Source organism: Perna viridis, chromosome 12 (assembly GCF_037379345.1).
Source record: "Perna viridis isolate PV_CMFRI_1.1 ecotype Kerala chromosome 12, ASM3737934v1, whole genome shotgun sequence".
Lineage (NCBI taxonomy): Eukaryota > Metazoa > Mollusca > Bivalvia > Mytilida > Mytilidae > Perna > Perna viridis.
The window spans coordinates 37201732-37212075 of NC_142456.1; positions in this window are offsets into that span (position 1 = coordinate 37201732).

Genomic DNA, 10344 nt, shown 5'->3' on the forward strand with positions numbered 1-10344 from the left:
CAAGCATATTGGATTTTAATAAAATAAGATTATTTTGACATAAATATCACGCTTCCTAAAGTAATTTTATAAAATTCTTAAATTCAGCGGGAATTAAGAAAAAGAATGTATCTTAGGGACAAATACCAGACAGGGAAAAAGACACAAACAACAAAGAACACAAAATAACCAAAAGTAATGATCAACTCGGCCTATACAAAATACTGGTACATGGACCAGGTGCATTGGTAGGGTAAGCGTGCTCTGCTTTAAATAAGCAATTAGTTGATTATTGCCTATTATCTTTATTTTGAAAAAAATTCACCAAAATCAAGACATTTCATTTTTGTCTTGCCCGGCAGTATATTCCTTAAGTTTGCTGGGTTAAGCAGGTGATGTGATTTTAGCATCAAACGCTACTAGGACGTTAATACGACCAAATTAACATGTTTTAACTTTTTGTTGTGATTTTTTTTCATTTTTTTTTCTATTTTCTATTGCCGTTTATAACATCTAATTTCTTTGGATTCAACTACGAAAAACTCTAAGTAAGTTGATGTCCTTTTTAAATATTGTTTATATCATGAGCACACTGCAGAGAAAAGATTTATTAATCTGAATATTGTGATTATAAAAAAAACCTCATTGTTTGCAATCTTAGACACCTTATTAATTTTTACTCCCCAGCGAAAGGTGTATATCGCTAAATGTTCCCATTTGAAGCATTAAATCAATCTATACGTTACTATTATTTTACTGCGTTAAACTTCAAAACCTCTAGAGACTAACTCATTTTACTGTAGAGTACTAAGTATTCCCTTTTCGGAGTTATTCCTCTCTGACCACTGTTGATCAATTAAATAAATAATTAGGTTTAATGAAATAACCATTAATTGTCACCTGTGGTAGTAAGTGTTATCAGTTTTTCATGAATACTGTTAACACACATAGGCAGGTGTTTCGTTTCATAACAAATGAAAGCATGATTTAAAAGAAACAAAAACACAATCCCCCGCCCCCCAAAAAATAAGGAAGTCCTCAAGAGAAGTGGATACAGTAGTTTGAGATATATTTAACTAGGTCTGCCCTTTTCACCCATATCCTTTTCAGAGCCATTAATTATATGAACCTTTTAGGGCCTTTGATCTATGGTCCTTTTAGAGGCTTATTGATCCATGTCATTTTAGAGCCTAATTGATCATGTCATGTAAGAGCCCTATTGATCCATGTCATTTTAGAGCCTCATTGATTAATATTATTTTAGAGCCTAATTGATCATGTCATGTATGAGCCTTATTGATCTGTGTCCCTTTAAGATCCCTATTGATCCATGTCATTTTAGAGCCTCATTGATCCAATTCATTTTAGAGCCTCATTGATCCAATTCATTTTATAGCCTTATTGATCCAATTCATTTTATAGCCTTATTGATCTATGTCATTTTATAGCCCTATTGATCTATGTCATTTTATAGCCTTATTGATCTATGTCATTTTAGAGCCTTATTGACCATGTCATTTTAGAGCCTTATTGATCTATGTCATTTTAGAGCCTTATTGATCTTTGTCATTTTAGAGCCTTATTGATCTATGTCATTTTATAGCCTTATTGATCTATGTCATTTTAGAGCCTTATTGATCTATGTCATTTAAGAGCCTTATTGATCTATGTCATTTTAGAGCCTTATTGATCTATGTCATTTTAGAGCCTTATTGATCATGTCATGTTAGAGCCTTATTGATCATGTCATTTTAGAGCCTTATTGATCTATGTCATTTTAGAGCCTTATTGATCTATGTCATTTTATAGCCTTATTGATCTATGTCATTTTAGAGCCTTATTGATCTATGTCATTTTATAGCCTTATTGATCTATGTCATTTTAGAGCCTTATTGATCCATGTCCGTTTTAGAGCCTTATTGATCATGTCATTTAAGAGCCTTATTGATCCATGTCCGTTTTAGAGCCTTATTGATCATGTCATTTAAGAGCCTTATTGATCCATGTCGGTTTTAGAGCCTTATTGATCATGTCCGTTTTATAGCCTTATTGATCCATGTTATTTTAGAGCCGCATTGATCATGTCATGTAAGAACCTTATTGATGAATGTCATTTTAGAGCCTTATTGATCATGTCATTTGAGAGCCTTATTGATCCATGTCTCTTTTAGAGCTTTATTGATCTATTTTCCTTTTAGAGCCTATTTTATGGCTATTTTAATCTTTTTAGAGCCTTTTTATCCAAAACCCTGTAAGAGCATTTTTATCAATTAAAATCATCAACTTTACTCCCTGTGAAACAAGCATGTCATTTTTTTCTTACTCCCCCCCCAAAAAAAAAAATCAGTGATTTAAAATAAAAAAATAAATATTTTTAAGGACCTAAATTCCCAACATTTATATACCCCACAGAAAAAGAAAAAAAAAAACACAAAACAAACACAAAAACAAAACGAACAAACAATACAACGTATATGTATTACAGAAACATTATATATATTTTGGTTTGTCGTCGGGTTACACACTTAAATCTAAACATCTAAAATCACAGCCACTAAATGTTTGCTACGCAACTTCAGTATGGACCCCATATCGTTGAATACGATTAAGGTCTGTCGGATTTCTAGTTGTGGTTACCTGATGGTGTATTATTCAACGTAGCAATTTCTGTGTATGACCCGTTATTCGTTCTAACTATCTAAAATCATCTTCCTATTTTAAAGGAGGAAGTTTGTAATGTTGTCTTCTCTTTAATAAAGTTTAAAAAAAACGTCCAATTGAATCTCAATAAAAGGAAAGAAAGTCCAAATCTTCTATTTATTTTTATCATATGGAAATATATTGTTTATTCTGGTAACGAAGGATAACAACTACAAAAACTATTAATCATATGCAATAACAAATCATATATTAGTTGACGAAGTAATAGTTTTGAAAATGGAAAAAAAGGACAAACAGCCAAAAGCTATCCCAATTGATGAAGGAGAATAAGGACATTGCATTGATGAAGAAAACATCACATCATGGAAATATTTAAGACAGAAATACAAAAAAAAAAATATTAGCCTTATTTTTTCTCTCTCTCGAAAACTCCTTTTCAAAAAGAAGGAAAACCACCCTCGCAGCATTAGTAAATACTTAATATTCATCATGAAAATCATTGTATTCTGGTAATGTAGAACCTCCAATATTTGTTTGCGCTCTTATTTTTAAATAAACATATATATGAACACGTATACATGTCCCGGTCGGGGGTGAAAGAGGTCTACTTTTGAAGTTAACTGCTAATATTCTAAAATCAAGCTTATTGCAGTGCTTATCGAAACTATTTATTGTACAAAAAACCCAACCCCCCACAAAAAAAAAAAAAATAAAATAAAAAAAAAAAAATAAAAAAAATAAAATAAAGAAGGAGGTGACTTAAACCATACAAATGAACCATAAATGAACAAAACATATAGCATCAGTTGCTGGGTCTTATATGTCAACCATAAACATTATTCAATTTCCCTTTTTGATTGCATATGTACAAAGTCTGTACACTGGGGTAGTGGCACTTCCTATATATATAAGGTGTCTATATGTGCCATTGGAATATGTACCGTTTTCTAGCTTGCAAATATGGGAATAGGTGGGGAAAATTCCAAGAAACTTCCGGGCACGGAAACATTTTCTATGCATTGGGATTTAAAAAAAAAGTTCTATTTTTAGAATTTATATTGTTTCTAGCCCTGTTAGAGAAGGAGATACACGAAAAACTGGGCATAGTATAAACAGCATTAAATAGCAAGCAAACAAGTCTTACAAAATGAGTTAATGATATTTTGTGTGATTAAAAAAAATACTGCTCCCAAGGGCCTCTGGGTTTTTGTAGACCATGAATCACTTGTGTTATAGGCAGTGTCAGAATTTGATATGGAATCGTACTTTACATAAGTTTCTTAAAGTTCTGCGTTGCATTTTAGAATATGCAGAGGAAACTCCAAATGAATCTTAGATACTTTCGATCCCATCAGTCCATGTCGATCTGTTTCGTTTCCTGGCTTAGAATGATGTACATATAGTAAACACATTGAAGCACTAAGTTAAAATCTTTGACTGTCATTAAAACAAAAACAATTATATACCATTCTAGCATTTATTTCTACTCATGTTGAAGTTGTTATAATTCACCGAAAATTGTATCATTCGAATCTTTGTGTAAAAAAAGAATAGTTATACTCGTTTAAGAGTCGCTGTAGTTTCATATTACCATATTCCACATTTCATACGTGTACAACTAAACTGGCTACACATTATTTGTTGAACAAATTTCCTAGGCATAAGTCGTGTGTTCTCCCTTTGTTACGACATCATGCGTAGTGGTGGTTGTCTTTTCGATCAAGCGCGTTTTGTATTTAAAAAAAAATTAACTGTTTTGGATTTCTAACCCATGGTTCTTGTAATAAAACACTGATTATTTGGTATTGATATCTGTCAACTAATATTTACTCTGCTGATTCGGTAAGTGATCAACAAAGAAATCAGAACGTTGTTCTGCTTTCCTGCTTACGCTATATGTGGTATACTTAACATGATTTCTATTAGAACCTTGATTAAAGGTACCAAAATACAATTAATTTATTATTTAAACTATATTTTCCAAAAAATTAATACTACTCACGCAATTGTTTGCCTTTTACCCATGAGTTACAACAGATAAATTGTCCGTTTGGTCCCGTGTAGATCTTCTATCAATTATGAAGAAATTTTTAACTTATAACAGTTGAAGTAGTGATCTTAAACTGTGTCCAAAGGAACAAATAGTGACAATGATGCAGTTTTATTTAGCTCACCTGGCCTTGCAATTGTCGTCAGTCGTCTTTTACAATTTTCCAAAACTATTCTCCTCTGACACTACTTGACCAGTTAAAACCAAACTTGCTTGTAATGATCCTTGGGGTGGGGATTTGTGATTCGTCGAAAACATGGCCGCCGTTACTAATAGAACATAGGGTTCAGACAGAATGTTCTTCCAATATAGCACAGGAATGTTATGTTTAGCAAAATTCTGACTAGTTATAAGTGTTCAGGATGATGAGATCTATCCGTTTTCAAATTTCCGTTTAAGCCATGGTGGAGTTATTGGCCCCTTTGAACGAGTTGGAAGATAGTTTTAAACGTGCCTAATCAGAAAAAAAAAACACTACATGAGTTAGACATCATCCACGCAGGTGACATTGGCAATACAACTTGGAAAGCCTAGGTCCCATTAGACTTGTCAAAAGGCTGTTTAACCATTATAAAGTGCATCTATTATTCACGGAATGCACATTATGTACATAAAAGAGACCATATATAATAAAATATATGACTAAGAGTAATCAAGGGAACAAAGGTTATAGCGGTAATCAAAAGAATGTAATCCAGGGACAAAGACCAGACATGGAAAATAGACATACACAACAAAGAACATAAAGTAACTAAAATCATACATACAAAGTAAAAAAAGTAAATGAGCAACTCGGACTCCTGGGAGCATGGACCAGGTGCACCGGTATTGTAAGAGTCCTCTGCTTTTCTAGAAACACCCGCTGAGTTGCTCATGAAAAGTCAAGTCCGGGGTAGACAAACGAGGAAAGGAAAACTATGACCCGTTGAATAAATCAGTTTTAATGTTGCTGATGGATACATCATAACCATCCACGAGTTCATGATTACGACCATACATCAGTTTCCTTCTCTTTGTTCTTTGTGTTTTTTGCCAAATCTATGAAGGCTTATTACAAAATCACTGAGTTGACAGTCAAATTATGCACATGATATAGGCAATATAAAAGAAGTAGTCAATATATAGAAAATACATAAAAAAATGGCATTGGCAGGCCAAACAACAACAAATTCGAAAAAAAAAACCACTAAAATCTTGATTTTGAACAGGCATTTCTGTTAAAATGGTGCTTTGAATCAGATTTAATATCGTGCTTGATTCCCGCTTCAATTTCAGTTAATTGATGCCGGTTTATTGCAATAAAAACTGACAGTAATAAACTGCCACCGATCGAAGTCGGTAATATCTGTACTTAGATCAGTACAGAAGATACATAAGATACATAAATGATGTATGATATCAGTAGATCACGCAATAACTGTAAGTGCGTGTATGTACTGCCAACACATATATATTCTCACGTTTTTACAATATTAAAAGTTTATTTGAAAAAAGTTTTAAAAAAGCGTTTCGATGTTTTTTTTTCATTCATCCCCGCTTGAAAAATGCGAGGTACACATCATGCATATGATGTCCGTCCATTCGTCCGTCCTCAGTTTTAATCCACACTTCCTCCGAAACCTTCGAATGAAGTTTAAAGATCATTTATGCGATGCCATTGTGTACCTCCTAATGTATAGTTATGTTGCCAAATGATAAAATTTGTTTTATCAAAATGTTTTTATCAAAGATTTCTTGCATGTTTCACGATAATAAGTATGAATATAATAGCATCAGCTTCACAGTTTTTGTTTCCACCATTTGTTCATTCAAAATAGCTTCTACACATAATTCTTTTTAGAAAATCTCAAATATTTATTTTGTGGAACCAATTACATGACACTAACCGTTCAATATTGATAATTATACATTTTGTCGACTACAATTTTACAAAAAGTTGCTTCAGTCAAATTGAGTTCTCCAAAGAAAAACACCAGAAATTTTAAGACAAAGAATGACTTTGTGAACACTTTTGTGAACAGGAGAACATGCATGCTATATATTCTTAGCACAAGACTTAGATTCAAATTGTGTTTTTAATATAATATACTTACTAGATGCCTCATTCACGTACAACAGTTTCCCACAACGCCCAATCATCAACTTGATACAAACAGGAACAGCAATGCTAAATTATCCTATGATTTCTTGCGACATCAGATATACGAACGTTATACAGGAAATTCTCTAATCCGTCTTCCTAAAATCTTTCTTTCCAATTTCAATACAAAATACATTTCTGTAAAATTGTTCCGCCATCGGTTCAGGTGTTCGTTTTCAACAACTTTCGTCGATGGTGCAGATTAAGTTCAACATTCCACAATTTTTGCAACGAATGTGAACGATGATGAATTTCTCAGTATGTTTTATGCATCGATACTTTTGTTTTTTTACGATTGAATTATAATAAAAAAAACAACTATGGAAGAAATTGCTTTTTGAACCTGTGAAAATTGGTTATATTTTTATACCCTATTTGTAAACTGTCAAAGAGGGTCTGCAGTCCTACCACAACACTTGCTACTCCTGTAGTGGTATTAATTCAATGTGGATCTTAAACATTCGAAAGATCCTTTGGAGACAATCAGTTCAAAACTATCATCTGAATATAATAGCATTAAAACCTATGATTTTTCAACACTGTATACTTCTATTCCCCATACCCAGTTAAAATCCCGACTCAAAACCATTACACATCGTTGTTTTTCCGAAAAAGATGGTACACCTAGATACAAATATATAGTTCTTGATAGAGATTCCTCATACTTTGTAAGAAATAATTCCAAATCATCTTCTAAATATAGAGATGAAGATGTTTACAAAATGCTGGAATTTTTAATCGACAACATATTTGTCCAGTGTGGTGGACGTGTTTTTCAACAAATGGTCGGCATTCCAATGGGCACAAATTGTGCTCCTTTACTTGCTGCCCTATTTCTTCACTCTTATGAGGCTGAATTTATAGCTGATCTGATCAGAAAGAAAACATATCGTTTGGCTAGATCCTTCAATCTCAGTTTCCGCTATATAGATGACGTATTATCTTGAAACAATCCTAATTTCGGGGATTTGATACATCGCATCTACCCAAAAGAACTTGCAATGAAGGATAAAACATACACTGTGAAGTCAACCTCATATCTTGACCTACACTTAGAAATCGATGGTAAAGGAAAACTATTGACAAAACTTTATGACAAACGTGACTTTTCATTCATTTCCTTTCATCTGTGGCAACATCCCTTCGGCCCCTGTGTATTGAGTGTTCATATCACAACTCATACGTCATGCCAGAGCTTGCCGAAACTACGCAGACTTTTTGTATCGCGCTAGAACTCTAACAAATAGGCTTCTGGAACTGGGTTTTGTTGCTACAAGATTGAAGTCATCACTACAGAAGTTTTATGGTCGTCATCATGAACTCGTGGATCGTTATGGTGTATCCATCAGCAACATGAAAACTGATTTATTCAACGAATCATAGTTTTCCTTTCCTCGTTTGTCTACCCCGGACTTGACTTTTTATGAGCAACTCGGCGGGTGTTTCTAGAAAAGCAGAGGACGCTTACCCTACCGTTGCACCTGGTCCATGCTCCCAGTTTTTAGTGGAGTCCGAGTCGCTCATTTACTTTTTTTTACTTTGTATGTATGATTTTAGTTACTTTATGTTCTTTGTTGTGTATGTCTGTTTTCCATGTCTGGTCTTTGTCCCTGGATTACATTCTTTTGATTACCGCTATAACCTTGGTTCCCTTGATTACTCTTTAATACTGTTACAAACGTTCTCCATTGCGAACAACCCCGTTTTTTGTAATAATATTCCAGGGACTCAAGTGTGAGTAAGAGTAATCTGGAGAACGGAGGTTGTAGTCGTAATCAAAAAAATGCAATCCAGGGACAAAGACCAGATATGGAATCATATACGACAAAAACAAAAAGTAACTAAAATAATACGCACAAAGCAACACAAGCAAATGAGCAACTCGAACTCCACTAAAAACTTGGAGCACGGATCAGGTGCACCGGTCCGGTAAGCGTCCTCTGCTCTGCTTTTCTAGAAACACCCGCTGAGTTGCTCATAAAAAAGTCAAGTCAAGGGTAAACGAAAGAGGAAAGGAAAACTATGACACGTTGAACAAATCAGTTTTCATGGCACAGATGGCATTATTTCTAACAAAGTATGAGCAATCTCTACCAAGAACTATATATTTGTATCTAGGTGTACCATCTTTCTTGGAAAAAAGATGTATAATGTTTTTAAGTCAGGATATTAATTGAGTATTCGTGAATTGAAGTATACAATGTTGGAAAATCAAACGTTTCAATGCTATTATATTCAGATAATAGTCGAACTGATTGTCTCCAAATGATCTGCCGAATTTTTCAGGATCTACACTGAATTAGTACCACTACTGGAGTAACAAATGTCGTGGTAGGACTGCAGACCCTCTTTGACAGTTGTGAGTATAGAAGTTAAAAGTTTTAAAAGAGGTTTGGTAGTACATTTTGCAGATCCAGATATATAACATTGTTTGTATGGATTCTAATGGAGTTTAGGAATCCAGTACATATACGGTAAATCGCAATCAGCGTCCTTGGTAGAGAGACCAAAAGAGGATAGCACAGATTTATGGTTTTCCACAATCTCTTCTTTGGAGTGTGTGGTAGCAGTATAGGTCTGATCACTGCTAGAGTGATAAGAAAGATATATAGGACTTGACTTTTTATGAGCAACTCGGTGGGTGTTTCTAGAAATGCAGAGGACGCTTACCCTACCGGTGCACCTGGTCCATGCTCCCAGTTTTTAGTGGAGTCTGAGTTGCTCATTTACTTTTGTTACTTTGTATGTATGATTTTAGTTACTTTATGTTTTTTGTTGTGTATGTCTGTTTTCCATGTCTGGTCTTTGTCCCTGGATTACATTCTTTTGATTACCGCTATAACCTTGGTTCCCTTGATTACTCTTTCAAATTAAACGTTTTTCTGTAGGATATGTCGCCTAGAGATTAAAATCATATCTTTAAATTGAACGATCGTCAACATTACCTGACCTACGGATGTTGAGTTCTATTTTTAACTAATTGAAAGAGTAATCAAAGGAACAAAGACGCCAGTGGAAATCAAAAGAAGGGAATACAGGGACAAATACCAGACAAACACTACGAAGAACATAAAGCATAAAATAACTAAAATAATACATACAATGTAAAAAAAGTAAATGAGCAACTCAGACTCCATTAAAAACTGCCTGCTCGACTTCCATCTGTTATAAATTTCTTTTCTCTCACCCGCTTTGAACTCCAACGAACAACATTGCTTTTTTTGCAAGGGCTGCTCACCCTTCGAAAACATCTTAGATTACTCACGGATATAGTACGACACATGCTATTTGTTTTCTGCCTACGGATTAGTTGTTTTATGTTGTAATATCTGTTCTCCGTTGTTTGATTTTGGTGGTCAGTCTTAATTAGACATTCCTACATTTACACATTCTATATTGTTACACCAAATAGTATGATCTGCACAATTGATTTCATGTATAAAAAATGTAGTTGTGCTGTAAAAATATATTTGCAAAAGAAAAGCATGTAAGATATGCCGACCACTGCTTCCGA